This window comes from Lampetra planeri, chromosome 74 (genome assembly GCF_965212315.1).
Source record: "Lampetra planeri chromosome 74, kcLamPlan1.2.h2, whole genome shotgun sequence".
NCBI lineage: Eukaryota > Metazoa > Chordata > Hyperoartia > Petromyzontiformes > Petromyzontidae > Lampetra > Lampetra planeri.
Window position 1 is genome coordinate 4,918,199 of NC_136179.1, and position 27,873 is coordinate 4,946,071.

General features: G+C 43.6%; 1 long non-coding RNA gene across 3 annotated transcripts; it reads right to left on the minus strand.

Moving 5' to 3' along the window:
* Nucleotides 1–11,861: 11,861 nt before the first annotated feature.
* Nucleotides 11,862–25,661, minus strand: LOC144737847 (uncharacterized). Of its 3 annotated transcripts, XR_013589082.1 has the most exons (4): nt 25,592–25,656; nt 25,173–25,263; nt 14,255–14,965; nt 11,862–13,392 (listed from the first exon to the last, which is right to left on the minus strand). It is a non-coding gene; the product is annotated as an uncharacterized LOC144737847 (long non-coding RNA). The 3 variants fall into 3 exon arrangements; XR_013589080.1 differs by lacking the exon at nt 25,173–25,263 and having other exon boundaries at nt 25,592–25,661; XR_013589081.1 differs by lacking the exon at nt 25,592–25,656 and having other exon boundaries at nt 25,173–25,569.
* Between the last annotated feature and the right edge of the window lie 2,212 nt (nt 25,662–27,873).

The window sequence follows — 27,873 nt, forward strand, 5'->3', positions numbered from 1 at the left end:
AGTCAATGCATGCAATGGCTTTGCAATGGTCGATAATAGGACACGAACCCGACAATACTGCACACCTCACCCACAAACGTTGGGGTCGACCAATCCCGCACACATGCCATTTTATCGGGGTCTGTAGCTATTTCAGAAGCACACACAATGCGTCCCAAGTATTGTACAGAGGATTGCAATCAATTACATTTAGTTGGCTTCAATTTCAAATTAGCAGAGCGTACTCTGGATAACACCGTAGGCAACCATTGCAAATGCTCCTCGAATGTATGACCAAACACAATCACATCATCCAAATAAATGAAGCATAAGTCCCATTGCAGTCCTGCCAGAGCCAACTCCATGAGCCTCTGGAATGTGGCAGGTGCTGAATGCAACCCCATCAGGAGAAAATTTAACTGATACAGTCCGTGCGGTATACGGAATGCAGTTTTTGGTTTAGATAACTCATCCAGGGGTAATTGCCAAAATCCTGACAACAAATCCAGCATAGAAAAAAAACAAGCACCCGACAACATGTCCAACGAATCGTCCATACGCAGAAGCGTGTATGCATCAGCCACTGATAGCTTCTTCTAGGTTCTTTCGGTAAAGTCACGTAGAAGGGAAGTAATAAAATAATAAAAAATAAAACATAATAAAATAATTCTCACGACGTTTCGGCTACAACGCAAGCAGCCGTCTTCAGGTGAAGAATGAGACACTACCAAGCTAGGAGCTTATATATACGCTGGGTTGGAGGTGCAAGAAGAGCGCCTTAACAAAAAGAATGTGCATATGAAGAGGAATTTAGCATATTCATGGGAAATGCGTAGGAGGTGGGCGGGGGGGTTTCAAAGTCATATTATGCCCATGCATTATGCAGGATCAGCAGCACCAAGGGAGGGTGTACGGAGTAGCATTAACAAAGGAAAGGAATGTTAATAGTATGTAGCTGCAGTTACTAAACAACCACGTAGAAAACTAAAGTATAAACTACATAAAAAACTAAAGTATAAACTGCATAGCACCATCAGTGTACTTACTATACTCAACAATAAGCTGAGTTACTAACAGTAAGTAATACATTACAATTCTACGTCGTAAAAAATTATATAATATGCTTCCATCTAAACTTTAATCTCTTACATCACACGAGCATACACCGTACTATATACTGCCATAGATAAACCCAACATTAAATTATTTACTGTATTGCTATAAACCACCCTATACCTTATACATTTTAATATAACACTATGTATTATTCTACCCACCTTAATGTGTATCACACTGCTATATGTTTACTATACAATTACGATACTATATATTACTTTGTACATTGTATTAAGCATATGAATGTTATACTATTTGTTATTATACACTGTACAATTGACCGTCGTGTCAATGGGTGAGTCGTGGGGGGAAAACTTGCAGCGGAGCAAAGAATCCATTCCCTGCGGAGAATACAATGCCAGTGAGTGGAAACGCGGTCTGAAAGTCACCGTAAACGTGAACACAATCAGTTAAGATCCGAAATGGTTTATTACGTCCTTCCAATGATTGCTAAGCCAGAATCCATCTTCTCGGTTAAAATTGTCTCTGTGTTTGTATATGTGGATCGCCTCATGAACGAATCTCTCATGATAGCCAGATGGCTTGCAGAGAACCTCTGTCTTGGAGAAGTCAATGTCATGTGAGCCCACTGAGTTGTAACAGTGATCTGCCACGGCTGAGGAGTTTGTCCTACCGTGTTTCAGGTCTGCTTTATGTTCACGGATGCGGTCCGAGACATGTCGTTTGGTTTCCCCAATGTAACTGCTATCACAGAGGCAACTTAGTTTGTAGACGCCAGGGTACTGTATGTCTGGAACCACATCTTTTACAGACGGTACCACATCACGGATTTTGTGTACTGTGTTGAATCGGACCTGGATCTTGTGTTTAATCAGGATTTTGGAGATATTTTTTGTGACCCCAGCAATGTAGGGTAAGGTGATGGTCTTGAAAGGCTCCTCAACAGGATCCTTCTTGATGGTTGGAGTGATGGCTTTGCGGATTGTGCAGTCGGAGTAACCATTAGCCTTAAGAGCTTGGCGTACGTGTTTGAGTTCACTGGAAATGTGTTCCTGGTCGGAGATGCATTGGGCTCTATGATATAGAGTCTTGATGAGGGAATTCTTCTGGGATGGATGGTGGTGGGAATCCGGTTTTAGGTAAGCATCCGTATGGGTGGCTTTCCTGTAGACAGAGTGGCTCATTGAACCATCAGGTCTCCTTTTGATTAGGACATCCAAAAAGGGTAGCTTGCCATCTTTTTCGACTTCCATGGTGAATCACCATGGAAGTTTATAGCAATACAGTATATAATTTAATGTTGGGTTTATCTATGGCAGTATATAGTACGGTGTATGCTCGTGTGATGTAAGAGAATAAAGTTTAGATGGAAGCATATTATGTAATTTTTTACGACGTAGAATTGTAATGTATTACTTGCTGTAAGTAACTCAGCTTATTGTAGAGTATAGTAAGTACACTGATGGTGCTATGCAGTTTATACTTTAGTTTTTTTTATGTAGTTTATACTTTAGTTTTCTACGTGGTTGTTTAGTAACTGCAGCTACATACTATTAACATTCCTTTCCTTTGTTAATGCTACTCCGTACACCCTCCCTTGGTGCTGCTGATCCTGCATAATGCATGGGCATAATATGACTTTGAAACCCCCCCGCCCACCTCCTACGCATTTCCCATTAATATGCTAAATTCCTCTTCATATGCACATTCTTTTTGTTAAGGCGCTCTTCTTGCACCTCCAACCCAGCGTATATATAAGCTCCTAGCTTGGTAGTGTCTCATTCTTCACCTGAAGACGGCTACTTGCGTTGTAGCCGAAACGTCGTGAGAATTATTTTATTATGTTTTATTTTTTATTATTTTATTACTTCCCTTCTACGTGACTTTACCGAAAGAACCAAGAAGATGAATCCCTGCAGTCATGAAAGCTTTAAATCACTGATAGCTTGTTCAGTTTATGGAAATCAACACAGAACCTCTGAATACCATCTGACTTTTTTTACCAGCACTATAGGGGCACCCCAAGGACTGCTCAATGGCGAAATTATATCCGTCGGCATAATCTCATCTACCATCTGTTTCACATGCTCTTTCTCCACCGGACTCATCCGATATGAGTTATGGCGAATAGGGGCTGCGTCTCCCATATCAATGTGGTGCTGCAATAGAGTAGAACGACCGATGTCGAACTTGCCCTTAATAAAAACGTCCGAAAACTGCAGCAACAACGACTTAAATTCGCTGCTTTGCACCTTAGCCAAATTAGGATTCTCGTTACAAAAGGTTTTTTGCCCAAGTTCCATCTGACTCGTCTCTCTCTTCCACTACTCCTGCGCTATCTGTCGCTGCTGGGTTTCCTGCCTCGCAACACACGGACATGGCATGAGCCAACACGGTTCCCACTGGGACCATAGCTGTCCTTCCACCCACATTTAACACTTGCAGGAACGGCTCCTGGCTCACGCTCAGGATCATCTGTGCACCGACCAGCATAAGCCCATGGGTCGTTCTGTTGGACGGCGTAAGGAGAACCGATGCATCTGGGTCAGCTAAATGTGACCACTTGCGGTACCGCAAGGGAACCAACATCTGCATGCCTAGCAGGATCTCTACCGACTCCCTCACCAAGGGCTGAACTACGACGTTTTCACCCGCCTTTCTTCCAACAGAATCCAAGAAAAAACAACCGATGCCCCGATGGCATCTCTATATATTTCTGGTCCATAAAGATTTTGAGGGGCATTCTATTTAAAAAGTCAGTGCGCAACAGGTATGGGACAGCCAGCGTTGTTTAAATCAAAACAGGTGCCGACATCGCAATCCCCCCAATCTTTACAATGCTTTAACCTGGCCCATGATCCCCATTATTCCTCCATTAGCCACCACACACACGCTCACAACCAGTGTCACACAGCGGCCACTCGATGACAGCATGCTGTATATCAATTCCGAAATAATGGTGGCCGATGTGCCAATGTCAATCAAGACACGCACCTCTATCCCATCACTTGAGCCGGCCACTGCTGATGTGTCTGTGGGAGCCACTACTACTCGACGAGCCAAAGTCCTCCTTTGAATGCCCGACTTGGGCCACCCGCCTAGAGTCGGAACTCGCCGTTCACCCACGACCGACGCAACCGATGTGACCGACAAAGGATGCTGGGTGATAATGGAGCCCGGGGGGTACGACCGCCTAGATATATGAATTGATGTTTCGGGCCACAACTTGCCTGCATAGTTGTGGAGTGGCCATTGCCGAGAAGATGGATGTTGACGACGTCGTTGTCCGGGCATTGCTCCGACATCCCCGTAAAATGTGCCCCGGTTGAGCGCACCTGAAGCAGGCGATCGTGGGCCCTCATTGCGGAGCGGTCACCTCCCCCCTTGGTCCCCATCCTTGAGGCCATCGCGAAGTCTCCCTCCGGCGTCGAACCCACCCATGTACCGCAGCCATCACCTCCTCCCCCAGCTCTGGATCCTCCTCTGTTGGCGTGTTTGCACTCTCCATTGACCGGGCTGTCGAGGCCTCACCCGACATGGGATCTCCCGTCCATGCCACCACACGAGGCTGCCAGATCATCCCCTCGTGCACCTCCAAACATCGGGCCACCCACAGGGAGGCCTGCGCCTCCTCCTCCATAATTGGCAGCATGACCCCTATCTCCTGCACCAACATCAGAATTTTCTCCATCGCCAGATAATCCAGCACCATCTCGTTTATCCGCAGGTACGCTACCTGGCCCAGCGCCATCAACGCGCTGCGATCAGTGAGGGATGTCTCGGCCTCCCCCCACTTTCGCTGCAGGAACATTCTCAGCGTATTTGATGGGGGATCAAACATGGCCATTATCTCACCATACGTCTTTTGTAGCATAGCCTTTCGCTCCTCCGGCACAGCTCAAAACACCGCGAGGGCATCATCATTAAGGGCGGTAGGCAGGGCTCTCAATGCTTACTCTTCCAACCGATGGCTTAATACACTGCCTCGAACCTTCGAGTGAAGGCGCCGCAGTCGCCTCCCACTGCTACAAATTATTTTACAGGCGTCATCTGCCACAGGCGGTCAGTTGCTCTTTCCTGCGCCACCAGAGCTGTAGTTGCTTCGGCCGCCAGTTGGTTCACTCGCGAAATGGCGGCCATCGGTTAAGCGGTTTCTATCGCGGAGATTCCCACCTTGCTCTCCACTGCTCCTCCTCTCGCCACAGCTGCGACAAGTTGCATGGTGAGCTGCGAGACCGCTGCTAACAGCCGGTCCAGCCGTCCTGTCACTTCGACCCATTCCTCGTTTATTTGTTTCTGTTGGCTGGCCTCCTCCATCCTCCTTACCGCCGCCGCTCTCTCCTCACCTGTGGCATTGTTCACCGGGTCCCTGCTGCCCGGGGCTTATTGCAATGGGGTCTCCTCCCCGTCCGAAGTCATCATCAGTGAATTCTCCTTGCGGCTATGCCGTCGCATGATGACATTCCAATTTGGACATTAGTTGTAAAGACGACTTGACACACTTTTCTTGAGATGGTTTCTTTATTGAAGACATGTTCACTTGAACAGATGGGAGACCCCACTGCATCTCCCTTATATATGGACCGAGGCCGTGTCCCACCTTCCCGAACCTTCTCACGGACTCTGGACGCTCACTCCACCTGCAGATTTACTGTCCTCTTCAGTCACCTGACCACGCTCATTCACGTAGCCACCAATCCCTTCGTCCTCACAGCTGACACCCATGTTATTACCTCCCGTGGAAACTAATGCATTCGCACTGTAGGCTGACTCTCCTGTCATTACCTCCCGTGGCCACTAGTGCATTCGCACTGTAGGCTGACTCCCCTGTCATTACCTCCCGTGGCCACTAGTTGACTTACACCGCAGGTAGAGTCTACTGTCATTATACTAGACATATACGGAGAAATACATTATCTGCATGATAAAAGCAGCAATACAGGTGTCATTAAACTTCAAGACCAATGCTTTACATTTACACAAATGAGCAGCCCAGAGTTACACAACTGCTGATTTATTTAGGCATAATGCAGCAACAACGAAAGCACTTGCTATGCGCGAGTTTGTAAAAGGATTCTCTCAACTCGGCATCCCTCGCTCAGCCTTACTGCACTAAAACAACAGCGGACTAAGGGTGGGAGCTCCCTGGCGAATCATCAGTGACAAGTAGACGGGTTGAAGGGATTGGTGCATAAATAAAGGATGGCAAGAGGGAAACAGAGAGGAAGTGGGGAAATCAGTTACGCTTGAGAGATTCGTCGTAAAGTGAGAACTCGTTGCTGGCACGTGTTTGTAAAATATTTTTTTTGTACGTCTGTCTTCACAGAAAGTGGACATTTTTCGTATAATGTATTACGCTTGTTCACTCAGGAATGCCTCACTGAGTCTCATGATTATTTTCCAAGAGAGTCCTGCAAAGTTTGTCGCAGTAAGTGGCGATGTTGCTGTGTTTAATCCCAATTGGGTAATTTGCAGGTACATTTTCGGCATTGAGATATTTGGCTTGCAATACCAGTTTCATTATACGTTTGTCTTTTTTTGTTATGGGAGAAGAGAGGTCTAAGTGGAGACAATCAATGCCTGTGAGGGGATAATACAAAATATCTGCAAAGATGGTTGTAAGCAACACATCCGTAATACTATTTTCTCGCTACTTCACAGCTCAAGAGCTTTTGATTTACCACAAATCTACGTTATCCACCAACCCTCGCATACAGAGTGCTGGATCAAATGTGTAAGTCACTGCCAATTATAATTATTGAGTTTCAAAGCAGTATATAGTTATTTTCGTTTAAACTATCTTCAAACAATTGTAAGTGATTTGTCAGAGCTCATTAGTGCAACTTATGAACTGTCTCATCATGTCAGGTAGGCTTCACCGTCAACACCCCTTCTCAATTAATCCCCCTACTTCACCAAAGCACCTATTGTTTTACACCCGTCCTTGGCTATTCTTCGATCTCAATCACAATTTGACAAATATCCTAATCTTTTAAATTTATACGATAGTTACATGCGATTTGTTGAACATATTATGATTCTGCAACTTAATTTTGAAGTTGTACTATGATCAGTATAAAACGAGTTTGCTGGAGCCAATTGGTGCTGAAAGGAATTAAATGTTTAATACTCTTTGGTTCTTTCGGTAAAGTCACGTAGGTATGAAATAAAATAAATTAAATCACGACGTTTTGATTGCAACACAAGCAATCATCAGGTGGGAAAACCACAGCAAGATAATGTTTTGCTGAAGTGGGAGAGAGAGTTGCCGTGGTAAGAGGTTATACAGGCAAGAAAGGGGGAGGAGCAAGGGGGAGAGGGAGGGGTGGGGGTGTGGGGGGAGGGGGTTGGGTAGGGGGAGGGGAGCGCTGGGTGGACGCCAGGAGAGGGACGCGAGGCTGGGGGGGAGTGGGCGGGGCTGGGAGTGGGAGGCCGAGAGAGCTGGGGATGCAGAGGGGAACAAATAGAGTAGTAGTACCCGGCAAATATGATAGACGACAACCACTACAAAATCAGTTGGGTTTTACCTGGTTAATAACATCCTTCCAATGATTGCTCAATTTATATCCATGTTCTCGGTTGAAGTTATTTCTATGTTTGTATATTTGGATGGCTTCGTGTACAAACCTTTGATGGTAGCCTGAAGGTTAGCAGAGTACCTTGGTCTCGGAAAAAAACAATATCATGAGAGCCCACAGCGTTATAACAATGGTTAGCTACGGCGGGTAAGAGTATGGATCCCTGCAGTCACGAAAACTTCAAATCTAGATTAAATGTTTAATGTTGATACCATATACAGTTATGTTTGTGAAATAGCTTCGATTTCTTAAGTGAACAGTTGGTTTTGTTTATATATATATATGTTTGATTGGGAGGAGGGGGGTTGCTGTATTTTATATTTATTTACATTTCTTTAGTTATGTTGATAACGTAGGTTACTGTTGAAAATGAGATGTATCCTGGTGTCTTGAGTTCTCACATGTTTTAAACAGTTCAAATTAATACATTCTTAGATTGAAAAAGTCGATATGTGTGTGTGAACCACAGCATGTACGTACATTTCCTTTGTGGTAATTCAAAGAAATTAAGACGCAGGTGCACGCACGCCACAGGAAACGACGCGAGGTAGAGATAAGGTAAAATACTGTTGACTGCACACGATCACACCCGGGGAGCAATGAACAGGAGCGAGGCCGTCTACAAAAGACGTTTTCTCTTTAATTGAATCACTTCAATTGAAGTCATCTCCACTCGACGTGCTCCCAGGTTCCTTGTTCAAGCAATGTGCTCCGGAACTCTCCATCATGATCAGGAACATCGCAAATGCCTCATTCTCTATGGGGTGTTTTCCATCCAACCTCAAATCTGGCCTGGTTTCTCCCTTGTTAAAGAAACCAAGTCTCGACCCGGATGGCCCATCTCGTTATCGTCCCATCATTAATCTCTCCAACCTCTCTAAACTCCTTGAACGACTAGCCCTCGCCCAGCTAAAACCACACATCACCTCCTCCGCAAACTACTGCTGCTTCCAGTCAGCTTACCGTCAAAACTACTCTGCAGAAACAGCACTCACTAGAGTGCCGGATGACATTTTAACGATCATTGATTCTGGCTCAACTGTTGCACTTGTAAGTCTGGACATTTCGTTAGCCTTCGACACCATCAACCACTCGCTCCTTACTTCCCTCCTGAAATCTGACTTCGGTATATGTGGCTCAGCACTCAAGTGGATAGTTTCGTACCTTTCTGACCGGCAATCTTCAGTCAGGGTGGGCACGTCCACATCGCCTGAAACAATAGCATTATGCGGGGTTCCCCAGGGCTCTGTAATAGGTCCCCTGCTCTTCACAGCCTACACTTCCCCGATCGGCCGGCTCATCGCAAGCTTCAGTGTTAAGCACCACTCATACGCGGATGACACTATTCTATTCACCGCCATCGATTCTAGCAATGCATCTGGATTCGAGAGGCTCTCGGAATGTACCACTGCCTTGCAACAGTGGTTCACTGCACACAACCTAGCCCTTAATCCGAAAAAGTCAGTGGCCATCATGTTAGGTACCAAGCAACGTCTCAACTCATCAGCACTCCCAACACACATACACATCTTCGGTCACAGCATCAGGTTCACCGATCACTTCAGCTACCTCGGCGTCATCCTAGATTCAACTTTAGCCTTCGACCGTCAAACCAACCATATCATCAGTTCATGTAACTTTCACCTGAAGGCTCTCACACACCTACGTCCTCTCATCTCCACTGAAATTGCCAACACATTGGCATGTTGCATAGTTGGGTCTCGCCTTGACTATTGCAACTTCGTCCTAGTCCGGACCTCCACTGGCAACCTAAAAAAACTTCAAGGACTACAAAACAACCTTGCACGCGTCGTCATTGGCACACTCATCCCCGTCTCGACTCACTAGCCTGTCTCCGTGCCCTCAACTGGCTACCCATCGCCTCTGCCACAATGCCTTCATATCTGCCTGCCCGCCGTACCTTTCTTCATTATTGACAACTTGCAGCTCAGCACACGGCAGATACCTGCGCAGCACGACTCACGACCTCCTCTTGATACCAAGATCCAGGATGGTCATGTCTATGCGCCACTTCTCGGTGGCAGCCCCAACAGTCTGGAACACTATCCCTCTGCACATTCGCAGCATCACCTCAATCGTATCCTTCAAGATAGACTTACAAACTCACCTCTATAACCGCGCTTTCGAGCGACTCTGAGCTTGGCTCCGCGCCTCTGAGTTACGGCCGTTACGTCCGCAAATTTGCGCGCGTTACAAATTGAATTATTATTATTTGTGATAACGTCACCAGCCGGGTCGAGTGAGCGGTTCGCAATCTTGAAGGTTGCGAGTTGTGATCCTGGTTGGGAGTCGACTCGGCCTATAACCCCTTCGGGGGTCGATAAAATTACTATCCCTTTGTTGGGAAGTCAACAGTGGTTGTCCTATTGAGTTAATTTGATTTGTTTCAGATTATCCCGTATCGCCAGTTTTCTGGATGTTTTACAAGTAAGATCCGTGGTGCATAACCACAGCAAAAAAAAAAAAGAAAAAAACACATTCCTGCGGAGGGAGCTGGTAGGAGCGTTGGGTTGCTCGGTCAATGGCCAGGGTCAACGGCGGCGTGGTGTATTCCGCAAATATGGCCGACTGTGAGGGCGGGCACAAGCCGGCGTGAGTAGGTTAAACGTTGAGTTTTATAAGGGCACCACGGGGTGACCAGCCCCTCCCCACCTAGCCCCACCCCTCCCACCTCCCACCCAGCCCCTCCCCACCCTCCCCTCTCCACCCAGCCCCACCCCTCCCATTTTTGTATGCACGACGGACAGATGGACACAATAATCCCCTGTGGGCTGGTGGAACCAGGTGGTTCCTACCAGTATTATTGATGGACTGTCCTCTGCCATAAGAACTTGTAATTTCCACTACTGACTTGGGACTGTAAAAAGGTGAGCGCTGTCTCAATTCTCCTCTGAGCAACACATCACTTTTACTTTATCCGCGTTGCATCCGAGGGTCTCTATAGCCTCGATGTTACGTCAGCGCGTCTCGTAGTTACAGAGATGCGTCGCAGAGCTCCATGTTAGACTAAAATAAAGAGCTTGCATGCAACAGTAACTAACTTTTTCATATTACACTTGCACTGTTTTTGAATACCACGTTTGTTATATGTGCAATTTTCCTTAAGGACCCTGCAAAATTGACGATGTTGTGTTTGTTTTTTTTGGTGCGGTGCTCACACACCGCGGATTTCCACTGTAAAATAGCCAGAGAATTAGCTAAACGGTATCCACCGTGCAACAAATGAAATTAACAAAAAAATTTAACTTTAAGTTTGGCCAAGCAACTGGCTGAGAAGGAGGGAGCTCAAGATAGAGATTGAGGGGCACTGTCAAACGGTGTTGCTCACAGGTGGGGTCTCGGTGCTTGTGGGTCTGCCAGACAGGCGTCCAGCTCTTGGTGGTGCTGGGGCTGGCCAGCATGAAACACATCCGGTTCCCTCTAAAGCTGCACCGCTGGTGGGGAAGATGCACCCTGAGAAACTGTTCCTGCGAGGTGCATTTTTACGCAGCAAACTTACATTATAATGGATGCAGCTTACAGATATTTTCATGGCGCCATCTACAAAGTAGCTTACGTGGACATTCCACGTGGCAGCCACCCTGCCTACACTCCCTATCTCGACGGCCCAAACGTGGCCGATGATCTGATCAGATATCTGGAAGCAGCTTGCCGAGTCAGATTGGTGAAAATGACTGAGAAATTGGACTTGACTAATTCCAGCCGGAAGTGTTGGAGTCTACTATGTCATTTTGCAGTGGCATCAAACTAAGTAACTAGCCATCTATTCCATATGACAAGAGCGCAATTGGAAAAGGAAGTTAAAAGGCACCTATAAAGAGATGGAAGACCTTTCGCCAGACACATCAAACCAGAACCTGCCCAGATATTTTTTATAGTGACTGAACTGAACAATGTTTTGAACGGTATTACATCTGGCACCGCTGTAGGTTTATGACAAGTTCTCTGCTGAGTTCTAAAAGCACCTTGGCCCACGCACTCCTTCTTGGTTGGTCAAATTCTTCACAAGGGTCACGAGACAGGGAAAGACCTGGCACAGATCTCCAGCAGCTTTCCGTCTAATTGCAGGTAATGACGCTATACCGGACACGAGACTCAGCCTCCTTTACATACATGCACATTGTTGGTTCTTGCAAATTCTATTGATGGAAAGTTTAAAAGAAAATATAAGTGACGTATGTAATGAAGCAAGAAACGACAAAAAGATTGATGTATGAATATTTTATGAACAAGACATCATGCAAACAATAACACGTACAACAGCATAATCATAATAATTTAGATTTGTTTTGGTAGAGCCGCGCGCCTTTACACTGAAGCGTCTCAAAACAATGAGCGATGAAGATTACATCTCATCTCAACACATTTTAATGAGCACCCCTAGTGGCAGAAAAAAGGTGACTCAGCACCTGTGCTAGAAACGGGTATATGTGCCGGTCGGGGGCTATACTTGCTATGTGGACCAGTCTCGACGACCCCCAATGGCAGCTGCCCCTATGGGGCATAAGGTGACACCGCACTTGGCCTGCAATCAGGCTTAAATTTGCCAGTAGAGGTCGGTGATTGTTGCTCTGTGAATGTAATCCCAACTGGAGGCATTTTTGGGTAATATTTAGAATTTGGAAAATGTGGTCCATAACGCCAGCAAACAATAGCCTACTCGTTTTCACTGAGGTCAGGGATCTTTAACGTCCATTTCAAGTGGATTACGCGTATTTTAATATTAGTAAACGTACAATAATAACCATGGTGGCCACCGTTTTCAAATTGCGAACCTTTTCAAAAAGCGGCGAATGCGGTACTGCTGGGAAATGTCACCACCCCACTGTTCTCGAGAACTTCAGCAATATTTTGATTTGTTTTCCATATTTTGCTCTGTTTTCACATGCTATTGTTGGGCCTATACACGTAAGTATAGAGACACCATCTGTATATATTGTAAATACCGCACAATGACGCAAATCCCACCATCACACATCTACCCTGACCAATTAAACACGCACAGTGCATGATTCGTGCAATGTGTAGGTCACTTTCTTTATATTTTAACAAATCGACCTTTTCACATCCAGCAATGTATTCATCTCAAGTACATTGGCTTACTTGTAAACTCAGGTAAAGCATTCCCCATGCCTCAAGCAGTTAGCTATTTACCTTTGTCTAGTAACGTATTTGGACGCAGTGCCACTGTTATATTATATATACGTTAACGTATGCGATAATTTCACATATTCATCTAACTTTAGTTTCAGCAAGTTGGAAATGAGACATTGTACTATCATGGAAAACATCTGAGTTAAATTCACACTGAATATACGGAATTATGCAAACCAATAATCCGCGCATGTTATTTGATTAGATTATACTTATTGATTAGACTCATAATTACATAGTATAGCATTATAGGGAGCTTGTTATTAAATTAATTACTGGCAGCCAGAGGGCCCAGCAGCAGAACCTTGAAGCTCTTGCCGCAGCGACTGTGTTAGCTGTCTAAGCTCATGGAGAGCTTCTGCTAGTGATGTTGCCCTTTCCTCTACTTTGACACTCGCCTGTGATAACTGGCTTTCCACCCATTTCCAAGTTTCTTTTTTGTCATCAGACTGATGGTCGTTGCCCTGCATATCATTCGATATATATTCGCTTTCCTCAACCATTTCCAGCTGTTCAGCTGTATTTTCATATTCCGTTAATGGTGAATACCGGTGTTGGTTCTCTTCCGGATTGTCATAATTTCCTGAAAATAACAAAAGATACACACCAGAATGATCAGCATTATTGCATTTCTATAATGATAAATATATTGAAAAGAATTGAAAGTGCTCGTAAGGAATGTGTGACTTTCTCTACCTTTGGCAAATATTATTTTGCTGATTGTCAAACAGAAAATGGCACTGTATTGAAGTAACCTTAATGGGATCCTTCATAGCTGAAAAATTTGGTTTATCAGACTAGTCGCTTGGGGTTAGGGTGTCTGGGCAGTTGGACGTGGAGTGGAATCTGCACAAGATATAGTAGAGGTAGTTCAAAGAACATGCCGATGTATGTGGTATGAAAATCATCTTCGGTGAAAGAGAGTCAAACAGGTGCCTTCCAGCAACAACAGGATGCAGATGAGTGACGATCATGAAAAAAATACAAGTCGAGCATCTGTTGATTAAAAATCGCTGAAAATTATTTCGCTATCATGAGCGAACTACTTGCCTGGTCTCTGTCGACCTAGTGATATGTTTTTTTCCCCCAACATCTTTGAGCTATTTGTCTTGATTTGTACGTTATTATCATATTTGCAACATGCTATCTTCATGTTTGCATTGGTAATATTCTACCTCAGAGTTATCTTGCGGAATAGGCCTTCCTCAATGGATTACGGCGTACAATTAAGAATTGACTGACTTGTAAGTTAGCCGTTGCCAATCTGCGTGCCGTGAAAGCGTAATAACGCTGGCATATCCATTGAAAAGATGATGCCATCATGTAGCACTAAATTGTTGCTATTGCTGTTGTGTATTTGTGTAACTGGGTGCGTGTTTCTATCTTAATGATATGTCATTCAATATGCAATTGCGACAAGAAGAACATACGAAGAATGGTTATACCTGTAGATGTAGTTATTGTGATTGCTGTATCAACACCAATCATCCACTTCCACTTCTCTGGATATAAGCTTTTCAACAACTTATTCTCAGCTCTAGTGAGGGGTGATGGAGATGCTTCAAATTGCCAACCAGGATTCGACCTCCTTAGCTTCTCGAGGTCCACTTTATTTAAGGCACTCCGCTTCAGGTCATGCCACCGCTTTTGGCAGCTTGAAATATTGCGGTGGTCGAACCCCTTAGCCTTGAAAGCCTGAGCGATTTGGTTCCATGTAAACATTTTGATATGATTACTGGGTTTCTTCGCACCAGTTTTCAACAAATTATGACGCCTCTTTAAAAACTCAACGACCAGTATCTCAAGTTCGTTTTCACTAAAGGCTTTGGCTCGACGGGTGGCAGAAGTTGGTTGATGTGGAACATGTTGGCGTTGTGACTCATTTTTGGCAAAATCTGGCTCCGCGTGTGATGGGGGTCTAACGTGTGAGCGTGAACTCTCCTGCTGCTGTGAGGTTACCGCCAATGGTGGTGCATTGGCAGCGTCGTGGCCAATCATTAGACGGGAAACCGAGATGGGTTTCCGTGCAAGTCCAAGTGGAATAAAGGACCGACCATCTGTCCTGATACGTAGACCTGGTGCGAGATGATGGGATTGCATCGTCACTTTCTGTGTATGGGTATTCTGCCAAAGCCACTCTACTGTAGAGACAGCCACTGCAAATGAAAAATGCACACGGTGAGAAAAAAACCTGTATAAACGAGACAGAACCATTCAGTAACAATACAAATGAGACATCATTCTCAGACCGAATCATAACCCTCAGTCGTGGATTTGCATCATTGCATGCTAAAACCCAGGGAGGTTGTCCGTCAGTCAGTATCCTTCATTTAACCATTTGAATTTCCGAATGTCACTCCTAGAGATCAAGAACTTTCACATAAGTTAATAATTTGTCGATGAAAAACATCGGGATTTGTGTGATCGCTCACAAAGTAGCAAAACTGGTGCATGGGATAGGATTAATATTTGTTAGACCGTTTTTCACACTCTTGTTCACTCAAAACAAATGTGTCGTTTCCATGGTTCAAGCTGCCCACAATGAAGCGCACAACAAAGCCATGACTCAGTGACGTCACGACTCAGGCACCTCATATTTTAACATAAATTAACAACTCATGGATTTTCCCTTAGGCCCAAATTAAACATCTAAAAGCATTTATACATTGTTAGTCCTGGAAATATTTAGTAAAAGTCATGTGCTTAAACTGAACAAATATGTGCTCCGGTTAATCCAAAACCCACGTTATTGCCTCAACAGTATAGTAGTTGCATATCTCTACAACAGTGGGCAGAGTTTGATGTTGATTGGCGTGGCTATGCTGCTGTCCACTTTGTGGGCGGATTCATCTGCGCGGGAGCAGGAAAGTGTTATCACTGAGCACGCGCATCGATTGGTCGATCGTTCGTTTTTGGCATAGAGACCCGCGTAAAAATTAAAAGAATTGGATTATCTGTGATTTTTACTTCCACTGGTCTACAATTTTTTTGACGTCGTCTGCTTCAGAGATGAAATGTGCTGTTTATTATGGATTTTGATGTGCTGAATTCAAATATGACAATTAAAACAACTGATTGGCTACTGTTCCCAAATTTTTACATTTTACGTCTATGTATATTGTGTAGATAGTAGAGTTCTACTCATAAATTGTAAACCTAGGTCTTTTCATGTGTTTATGGTTGCTTAACATGATAACATGTCACCTGTCCTGTTCATGTAACACTTTAAAAATCAGCAAAATAGTTGTATAAATAAAATGTATTATGAAACAAAAGGCAAAAAAACTATTATGTATATATAAGTACATAAATTTCGATTTAAAGCTTTCGTGACTGCAGGGATTCATCTTCTTGGTTCTTTCGGTAAAGTCACGTAGAAGGGAAGTAATCAAATAATAAAAATAAAACATAATAAAACAATTCTCACGACGTTTCGGCCACAACGCAAGCAGCCGTCCTCAGGCGAAGAATGAGAACATTATCAAGCTAGGAGCTTATGTAGGTGTAGCGAGGAGGAGCGCCTTAACAAAAGAATGTGCATATGAAGAGGAATTTAGCATACCAATGGGCAATGAGTAGGAGGTGGGCGGAGGGGTTTCAAAGTCCCATTATGCCCATGCATTATGCAGGATAAACAGCACCACGGGGGGGCGCAAGGAACAACGTTAATAAAGGAAAGGAATGTTAATGATATGTAGCTGCATTTACCCAACAACCACGTAGAAAACCAAAGTAAAAACTACATAAAAAACTAAAATATAAACTGATACTTACTATACTCTACAATAAGCTGAGTTGCTAACAACAAATAATAACTTACAATTCTACGTCGTAAGAAGTATATAATATACTTCCATCTAAACTTTATTCTCTTAGCATATACAGTACTATATACTGCCATAGATAAACCCAACATTAAATTATATACTGTATTGCTGTAAACCACCCTATACTTTATACATTTTAATATAACACTATGTATTATTCAACTCACCCTAATGTGTATCGAAATGGTTTATTACGTCCTTCCAATGATTGCTAAGCCTGAATCCATCTTCTCGGTTAAAATTGTCTCCGTGTTTGTATATGTGGATCGCCTCATGAACGAATCTCTCATGATAGCCAGATGGCTTGCAGAGAACCTCCGTCTTGGAGAAGTCAATGTCATGTGAGCCCACTGAGTTGTAACAGTGGTCTGCCACGGCTGAGGTGTTTGTCCTACCGTGTTTTAGATCAGCTTTATGTTCACGAATGCGGTCTGAGACGTGTCGTTTGGTTTCCCCAATGTAACTGCTACCACAGAGGCAACTTAGTTTGTAGACGCCAGGGTACTGTATGTCTGGAATCACATCTTTTACAGACGGTACCAGATCACGGATTTTATGTACTGTGTTGAATCGGACCTGGATCTTGTGTTTAATCAGGATTTTGGAGATCTTTTTTGTGACCCCAGCAATGTAGGGTAAGGTGATGGTCTTGAAAGGCTCCTCAACAGGATCTTTCTTGATGGTTGGAGTGATGGCTTTGCGGATTGTGTAGTCGGAGTAACCATTAGCCTTAAGAGCTTGGCGTACGTGTTTGAGTTCACTGGAAATGTGTTCATGGTCGGAGATGCATTGGGCTCTATGATATAGAGTCTTGATGAGGGAATTCTTCTGGGATGGATGGTGGTGGGAATCCGGTTTTAGATAAGCATCCGTGTGGGTGGCTTTCCTGTAGACAGAGTGGCTCATTGAACCATCAGGTCTCCTTTTGATTAGGACATCCAAAAAGGGTAGCTTGCCATCATTTTCGACTTCCATGGTGAATCTGATGGCTGGGTGTATGGAATTGATGTGGTCGAGAAATTGGTCTAGAGCAGGCCGGCCATGTGGCCAGATGACAAAAGTGTCGTCTACGTACCTCTTCCATAAGGTCGGGCGTAGAGTGGCAGTCTGGATGGCGTCCGTCTCAAATTTCTCCATGAAGATGTTGGCTACAACCGGAGATAGGGGGGAGCCCATTGGGGTGCCCTCAATTTGCTTGTAAAAGGTTCCATTCCAGGTGAAGTATGTATTGGTTAAGCAGTGTCTCACCAGGGGGGGTACCCCAGCATTTAGTCCTTGATGAACCAAGTCTTCAATGATTGCGATGGTGTCAGGCACAGGCACCTTGGTGAACAAGGAAACCACATCAAAACTGACAAGCAGGTCGTCTGGGGACAGGGCAATCCCCTTGATTGTCGATACCAGGTCAGTAGAGTTTAGTACTGCAGAGGTGGTTTTTCCAGTGAAAGGCCGTAGGATTTCGGACAAAAAACGAGCCAGTTTGTAAGTGGGGGAGTTGATAGTAGAGACAATGGGACGAAGAGGTGTATCTTCTTTATGTATCTTTGGCAAGCCGTACAATCTTGGTGGCCTAGCTGCAGAAGGTTTCAACGAGAACTGTTTGGTCTGATCAATTAATGCGGTTGAAGCAGAAATGATGTTGTTGGTTTTGGAGACGAGGCTGCTGGTGGGGTCTCTTTTTATTTAAAATAGAATACAACAACAAAATTCAAGAACTACTCAACGATGGCAGCTATACAAAAATAAAAAGAGACCCCACCAACAGCCTCGTCTCCAAAACCAACAACATCATTTCTGCTTCAACCGCATTAATTGATCAGACCAAACAGTTCTCGTTGAAACCTTCTGCAGCTAGGCCACCAAGATTGTACGGCTTGCCAAAGATACATAAAGAAGATACACCTCTTCGTCCCATTGTCTCTACTATCAACTCCCCCACTTACAAACTGGCTCGTTTTTTGTCCGAAATCCTACGGCCTTTCACTGGAAAAACCACCTCTGCAGTACTAAACTCTACTGACCTGGTATCGACAATCAAGGGGATTGCCCTGTCCCCAGACGACCTGCTTGTCAGTTTTGATGTGGTTTCCTTGTTCACCAAGGTGCCTGTGCCTGACACCATCGCAATCATTGAAGACTTGGTTCATCAAGGACTAAATGCTGGGGTACCCCCCCTGGTGAGACACTGCTTAACCAATACATACTTCACCTGGAATGGAACCTTCTACAAGCAAATTGAGGGCACCCCAATGGGCTCCCCCCTATCTCCGGTTGTAGCCAACATCTTCATGGAGAAATTTGAGACGGACGCCATCCAGACTGCCACTCTACGCCCGACCTTATGGAAGAGGTACGTAGACGACACTTTTGTCATCTGGCCACATGGCCGGCCTGCTCTAGACCAATTTCTCGACCACATCAATTCCATACACCCAGCCATCAGATTCACCATGGAAGTCGAAAATGATGGCAAGCTACCCTTTTTGGATGTCCTAATCAAAAGGAGACCTGATGGTTCAATGAGCCACTCTGTCTACAGGAAAGCCACCCACACGGATGCTTATCTAAAACCGGATTCCCACCACCATCCATCCCAGAAGAATTCCCTCATCAAGACTCTATATCATAGAGCCCAATGCATCTCCGACCATGAACACATTTCCAGTGAACTCAAACACGTACGCCAAGCTCTTAAGGCTAATGGTTACTCCGACTACACAATCCGCAAAGCCATCACTCCAACCACCAAGAAAGATCCTGTTGAGGAGCCTTTCAAGACCATCACCTTACCCTACATTGCTGGGGTCACAAAAAAGATCTCCAAAATCCTGATTAAACACAAGATCCAGGTCCGATTCAACACAGTACATAAAATCCGTGATCTGGTACCGTCTGTAAAAGATGTGATTCCAGACATACAGTACCCTGGCGTCTACAAACTAAGTTGCCTCTGTGGTAGCAGTTACATTGGGGAAACCAAACGACACGTCTCAGACCGCATTCGTGAACATAAAGCTGATCTAAAACACGGTAGGACAAACACCTCAGCCGTGGCAGACCACTGTTACAACTCAGTGGGCTCACATGACATTGACTTCTCCAAGACGGAGGTTCTCTGCAAGCCATCTGGCTATCATGAGAGATTCGTTCATGAGGCGATCCACATATACAAACACGGAGACAATTTTAACCGAGAAGATGGATTCAGGCTTAGCAATCATTGGAAGGACGTAATAAACCATTTCGATACACATTAGGGTGAGTTGAATAATACATAGTGTTATATTAAAATGTATAAAGTATAGGGTGGTTTACAGCAATACAGTATATAATTTAATGTTGGGTTTATCTATGGCAGTATATAGTACTGTATATGCTAAGAGAATAAAGTTTAGATGGAAGTATATTATATACTTCTTACGACGTAGAATTGTAAGTTATTATTTGTTGTTAGCAACTCAGCTTATTGTAGAGTATAGTAAGTATCAGTTTATATTTTAGTTTTTTATGTAGTTTTTACTTTGGTTTTCTACGTGGTTGTTGGGTAAATGCAGCTACATATCATTAACATTCCTTTCCTTTATTAACGTTGTTCCTTGCGCCCCCCCGTGGTGCTGTTTATCCTGCATAATGCATGGGCATAATGGGACTTTGAAACCCCTCCGCCCACCTCCTACTCATTGCCCATTGGTATGCTAAATTCCTCTTCATATGCACATTCTTTTGTTAAGGCGCTCCTCCTCGCTACACCTACATAAGCTCCTAGCTTGATAATGTTCTCATTCTTCGCCTGAGGACGGCTGCTTGCGTTGTGGCCGAAACGTCGTGAGAATTGTTTTATTATGTTTTATTTTTATTATTTTATTACTTCCCTTATAAGTACATAGTTTAGTCCTTATTCAGTGTCTACTCGGCGCTTCTTGGCTTGTCTCTTGTATTCATTAAATGGAGCATCTCTTGTCACTGCCCAGCAATAGTCCACAAGCATTGATGGGCTCCATTTGCCCTGATAGCGTTTATCCATTGTTGCAATGTCTTGGTTAAATGTTGCAGTCAAGGCTTTTGTATGCCTTGAGGAGGGTTTCCACCAGTGGAGGGCCGTGTATTTTACACCGAGGCCTTCAATGCTATCCTCCCGCAATTAAACTGCCTTCGAATAACCTCCTCATGACACTAGGGCTATAGGATATTTCTCTTCTTGGTTCTTTCGGTAAAGTCACGTAGAATGGAAATAATAAAATAATAAAAATAAAACATAATAAAATAATTCTCACGACGTCTCGGCCACAACGCAAGCAGCCGTCCTCAGATGAAGAACATTGTCATTCGACGTAACCACCCCATATTTACAGTGACAGTAACCTTTATCGAGTGGAATAAAGTGATTTAACATGAAGCTCAACACCTATGAGAGTTAAAATACACTAATTGCAGAGACATAAATACATAGTGACTGAAACCATCAAGGATGTTCCACTATTACACAGTACGACAGGAGGCTGCATCACAAATAGACATCGCATAGCTCAAATCAATGTCATTACCAAAGAAACAAGAACAAACTCACAACAACCACTCACATTTGCTCATACGACCACCAAGCAAGCAAAAATGCCGTAAAACACAAATAACACAATCAGGATTCAACAGGCTTCCCCAAAAATTCCAGCCAAGCTGCTGGGCCTAAACGCACATGCCACCACGCACACTCAAAGGCACAGTCAGGCCACTGAATTTGAATATAATTCACACCAGCAGCAATGACCTAAAGCAAGCAATAATAATAAATAGCTAGTAACAGGCCCGGCTTTTCTTGAAAGGTCCTCCTCGAAAAAGGCTTTGCCAGTAAATCTGCCACCAAATCCATTTATTCTCCTCCTTCAGCCATTGTGCGTTAAAAAACAACAGGACTAAGTAAAAATCTAAACAAAAAATCTAAAGTACTACATCTAAAAATCTAAACGTCACGAAATGAAGTTTAAATAATTTTTTGATGATGCAACGTTATGTGCTAGCTAGTTTTACTTCAGTTAGCTATCTGGCCCTCCGATCACGCCACACGAAAAGTGCTAATGTAGGCGGCTAGGCAAGCTAGAAGACTCCGGCGTGTCAAAGAATACGCCCAACATGGTAAACTCGAAATCTGATTGGTTAAAGAATATGACAATCAACAACATCGTCCCCAAATGCTTCAACAGCAGAGGGGATTCACTTGAAATTTTGAAGGCCTCAGGGTAGATTTTTCACCCGGAGACAGCACAGGTGGAAAATCTGATTGGATAAAAGCTCGAATTTATATGAGCTGCACTGGAAGCAGTGCAACTGAGGGAGAGAGTAGCAATGAAATTACGTTAATAGACTGATGGGAACGAACTTTGAAAAATACATATAGCATTAATGATTTTTTTAAATAAAATTATTATTTTCTGATTCTGACAATCTCTAGGCCAGCAGAGAAGGCCTTGCTGGCCCTGACGGCCCGCCTCTGGTTTCCACCAACTCCCTGTAGTTGTCTGCCTTGTTGTTTCCGCGAAAATCTGTTGCCACTAACTGGAATGCTTTCCATGCCGTCTTTTCCTTGCCACGCAGTGCACTGTCAACTGCATCATCTCGAAGAAGTTCACGAATCTGAGGACCAACAAAGACACCTTCCTTTATCTTAGCTTCACTTAACCTTGGAAATTTTTCACGGATGTACTTGAAAGCTGCTTGAGTTTTGTCCATGGCTTTGACAAAGTTCTTTATCAGACCCAGCTTGATATGAAAGGGTGGTAACAAAATCTTCCTTGATTCAACAAGTGGTGGATGCTGAACACTTTTCCTCCCAGGCTCCAATGACGGTCGGAGTGGCCAATCTATCTTGATGTAATGGGAATCTCTCGCACGACTATCCAATTCGAAGAGAAAACAGCAGTACTTTGTGTATCCAGTCTGCAGACCAAGCAAGAGAGCCACAACCTTAAAATCGCCACAAAGCTGCATCCGATGTTGGTCATAGTTTATGCACCTCAAAAATTGTTTCATGTTATCATAAGTTTCCTTCATATGGGCTGCATGACCAACTGGAATTCATGGCAAAACATTGCCATTATGCAGAAAAACAGCTTTAAGACTCATCTTCGATGAATCAATGAACAGTCTCCACTCATTTGGATCATGAACGATGTTGAGGGCTGCCATCACACCATCGATGTTGCAGGCAACAAGATCACCTTTCATGAAAACGAATGTGACAAGGTCTTTTTGATGGTCATGGAACATGGAAACCCTAACATCACCTGCCAGGATATTCCACTGCTGTAGTCTTGAGCCCAACAGCTCTGCCTTTCTCTTGGGTAGTTCCAAATTCCTGACAAGGTCTTTCAGTTCACCTTGTGTTATGAGGTGTGGTTCAGAGGAGGAGGATGGGAGAAAATCTAAGTCATGTGACCTTGATGGTTCAGGACCAGAAGTTTCATCCTCTCCCTCGTCAGACTCAAGGTGAGAATGATTCTGGTGCATCAGGAATCCGCAGTCCTTCTCCGTGGGGTACTGGGCATATAGCTGATGGAATGTTTGGATACTGCACAGTCCACTTTTCTTCTTTGACACACCTTTCCCAACTGGAGGTGCCATGCAGAAGTAACAAATGCTGATATGATCTGTTGGCTCTTTCCAAATCATTTGCACTGCAAAGGGCATAGATTTCCTGTTCCTGTTCAACCACTGGCGAAAATTTGTTGCACAAGTGTTGCAGCATATGGGTTGGGCCCACATCTTGTCCTGATCTCCAATTTTGCAGCCAAAATAAAGGTGATAGGCTTTCTTAACCATAGTGGTTATACTGGGCTTTTGTGATGCAAAAGTGGCTTCACCACAAACATAGCAGTAGTTATCTGGTTTGTTCAGAGAAGTACGAGGCATCTCTGTTCGCTTTGGCTAAACATAAATGTGTTCCTTTGCAAAATCAAACACTGACAAATAAGAGAGCACGACACTGTGATTTCTAGAGCTGATATAGGGCATTTTTTTCACCAGAGGGATGTAAGTATAGTTATGATTGCATCATCCATGACTTCTAGGAATAAGATTATGCAATTCATATCACGTATGATGCAATACCAGGTTCAGATTGCATCATTAATTGTTTTACTCAAAAAGCAAGTACTGTCCAAACCCAGTCAAAGATGTATTTTAGTCATTTCTGGTTTAAACTGAGATCCCTTCCCTTAATAACTCACTAATCCTCCGCCATTCCCAAGTCAAGGGTTATATATACTGACCCAGTAGCATATCTTGAAAACTAGAGCCAATCAACAATTTTAAGCATCGTTTTCATTCTCAGTGACCCAGAATTAGTAAGGTTGGACTACATTTATTTCATAAGCATTTTGGCTGCAGACCAGTGTTATATGCGGCCGTCCTTCCCGTCATTAGCTTGGATAATTGAGTCGACTGTAATTAGCATACGGATCGACTCGGTTTCCCTGGCAACGCAGCTCAGGATACGCCAGTCCTTTTTAATTTAACTTTTGTGTGCTCATAAGCCTGCCAGGTGTTGCACTCGAAACATTTAAAATCGAAACCTGACAAAAATACCGATCATTTATCTGCCTATGTATGGAAGAAAGTATGTTGTCCCATAGGGGCGCGTCTCTGCCAATACTGTATAAGGTTTTGTGAAACCTGAATTTAGGTGTCTATAATATCGATTCCGCTCAGTGTCGAACCGACAGCCACGTTAGAGTATTGATTCATCGAGAGTTAATCATTAGTAAAGCGGCACGTGATGCTAATATCTGCATAAATTGTGATGCGCTCGCAGTTCATAATTATACGGCCGTGGCAGCACGCAAGCTTTTTACATCTGCAGGCCACATCAACACTGAAATCCAGCCTTGTGATACGACTATTTATCCACCTCTTAATTCGCCTTCCTCATTCCCTCCACTCTGCCCTCCATTTTTCCCTTGACGCTCCCTATAGAACTCATCATTGCAACCTGTACATCAACTCGAATCTCTCCCCGATGGAAATCCAGAGAGTCCATCAATGGGCTGTCTTCAACCCAAAGGGTTTAATCAAATCAGCCAATTAAAAAAAGGATCATGTTGTTCCTCTAACTCCCTCCCGTAGCCTCAGATGTGTCTTTTTTATTAATATTTAAAACTAACTCCCTTCACTCCCCCTCTGTTTAACCCTATTAGGCCAAAACACAGAGCTTTTTTTCACCTCTACCTAACTTTTTTGGCGCATCTTGCTTCCATTATATTAAAACTTTTTTCGCATGTGTTTAGTTCACGACCGTTAAATACCGAGTTTGTTAGTTGTGCCATATTCCTTCAGGACCCTGTACTTGTCTGCAATATTGATGTTTTTGTCTGTATTGTTGCTGTGCTCACGCACCACCAAATCTTCCTTGTAAAACAGTCAGGAACCTGGCTAAACGGGAACATCCATGTAAACAAATTAAATTAACTCAAACGCACACATCACAAAGTCGCCCACATCTAGTTTTCTGACCACATCCCATCATCACAATCAACTGTGATCTTACCATGGGTGGGTTAAGTCCTTCCCAAGTCGGTCACCATCTATTATGGTCCTCGCACTGCAACACTCCGCCAAGCTCATGAACTTGAAATGGTCTGATTGTGAAAAAAAAATGTAAGCTTGTCTTGGCCAAAACATTCCAATGCTGAAAATTACTTTAAAATTACTCAAGTGGGATTATACACAGAGCAACATCACTGCCTACTGTGAAAACGAGGCAGAAACCTCCTCGAATAGAGTCTTGAGACTCAGTGAGGTTTCCCTGGGTAAACACGCCAACTAATAATTAACAATAGCTACACACCCTTGGAGTACCGGCCAAAAGAGGGAAAGCTTGAGAAATTGACCAACAGAGCCTTTATAAATATATACATATCAAATATATATTTTCTGTATTTGCACAAGGGCTTTTAAAAAACGAACCTTGAGACTCAGTTCCGAAATGCGTTTCCTCACGATGGATGCTCTCTCCAGGTGTCTCGCTGTGGTCTCCTGCATGGGGCTTTATAAGTGAGTAAGGAAGGTGAGTGACGTATTTATTCAAATTTAGCCAGGCAGGTGCGCATAATGCATTTCCCAAAAGGGTTCTGACGCACTATGTTTGTGAAATGACGTCAGGAGTCCCGAATATGACTGCATTTTTCAGAACAAGAAACATCAGTTAAAATGACGCAGGTACATTCTGACAGCTCTCGAGACAGGAGAAACATTATTTAAGTCAGTTTCTAGCCTTCATCGTATATTTAAAATCGTATTTTCGGTACTAATTAACATGTTGCATACATTGATGTGGGGTTAGTAATGAATATGGCAACCGAATGCGTTTATCCTGAGAATTTAGCAGTTTGGAATAAGTTACCTGTTTTTGTTGGTTAAATATTTTATGCTGCCACTAAACCCTACGAATTTTTCATACGACAGTGAAATTCCTATTCTTAGGTTTTTTCGGTAAAGTCACGTAGATAAAAAATTTAAATTAATAAAAGTAAAATAAAAATAAAATAAAAATCACGACGTTTCGGAGGCAACACAAGCTTCCGTCTTCAGGTGGAACCGTCACAGCACGATAGCTGTATCAAGTAGGAGAAATTCCAAGAAAACAGTCCTTGTATATATACTGGATGAGGGTGGGAGGAGCCAAGGTGGGCCCTGAATATTATTTTTGTGAGGTTCGGTGCGGCTGAAGCACACTGTTAGGAATGAGCCTTTGTTTTGTAAACTAGGTGCGGCTAATGTAAAGGTGCGTGTAAATGGGACTAAGCCTTTTGTTATGTAGAAGTGGTGAGGCTGAAAACGCTGCCAGGAATGAGTCTTTGTTGTGTAGAATTGTTAAGGTGCGGCTGATGTAAAGGTGCAGCTGCTATGAATGGGACTGAGCCTTTGTTATGTAGATGAAACAGCACTTTTGTTACGTTGCTGGGATTAATTCTTGATTTGCCAAATATGTGTGGTAAAATTTAAAGTAGGAAAACCAGTGTGTGAAAAAAGAAGAAGAAACTATATGGTAACTGAAGAATGGTGCCTGTCAAATAAGATGGTCCAAATATGTGTAGTTACATCTTTTTAGCATGGTTAATAACATCTTTCCAATGATTACTAAGTTTGTACCCATCATCACGGTTGAAATTATGTCTGTGTTTGTATATTTGGATGGCTTCGTGTACAAACCTTTGATGGTAGCCAGGAGGTTTGCAGAGCACCTTGGTCTCGGAAAAGACAATTTCATGAGAGCTCACAGCGTTGTAGCAATGATCGGCAACGGCGGAAGAATCAGTTTCAGATCTGACTTGTGCTCGCGGACACGATCAGAGATATGACGTTTCGTTTCTCCAATGTAGCAATCACCACAACTGCAACTCAGTTTGTAGACTCCAGGGTATTGTAAGTCAGGAATGACATCTTTCACAGCTGGAATTAGATCACGGATTTTATGTACTGTACTGAATCGGACTTGGATCTTATGTTTGTTTAGAATTTTGGAGATCTTTTTGGTCACGTCTGCTATGTATGGCAACGTGATAGTTTTGATCGGAGTTTCTGTATGGTGGGAGAAACAGCTTGGCGGATGGTGCGGTCAGAGTATCCGTTCATCCTGAGGGCCCGATGTACATGTCTGAATTCACTGGCCAGGTGGTGTTGGTCAGAAATGCTTTGAGCTCTGTGGTATAGCGTTTTGATGAGATACATATTTTGAGATGGGTGGTGGTGGGAATCAGGTTTCAAGTAGGAATTTGTGTGGGTGGCTTTCCTGTAGACAGAATGTCCCAAGGATCCATCAGGTCTCCTCTCAAACAGAATATCTAAGAATGGTAGTTTACCATCTTTCTACACTTCCATGGTGAATCTGATGGATGGGTGTCTGAAATTGATGTGGTCCAAGAAGTGGTTCAATGCTGAGAGGCCATGTGGCCAAATGACGAAAGTGTCATCCACATACCTCTTCCACAGCGAAGGACGCAGGGTGGATGTCTGGATGGGGTCTGATTCAAACTTTTCCATGAACATGTTGGCTATCAATTCTAGATTTGAAGCTTTCGTGACTGCAAGTATTCATATTCTCAGGTTTTTTCGGTAAAGTCACGTAGGTAAAAACATTAAAATTAATGAAAGTAAAATAAAACAAAACAAAATAAAATTCACGACGTTTCGGAGGCAACACATTTTATTTTGTTTTGTTTTATTTTACTTTCATTAATTTTAATGTT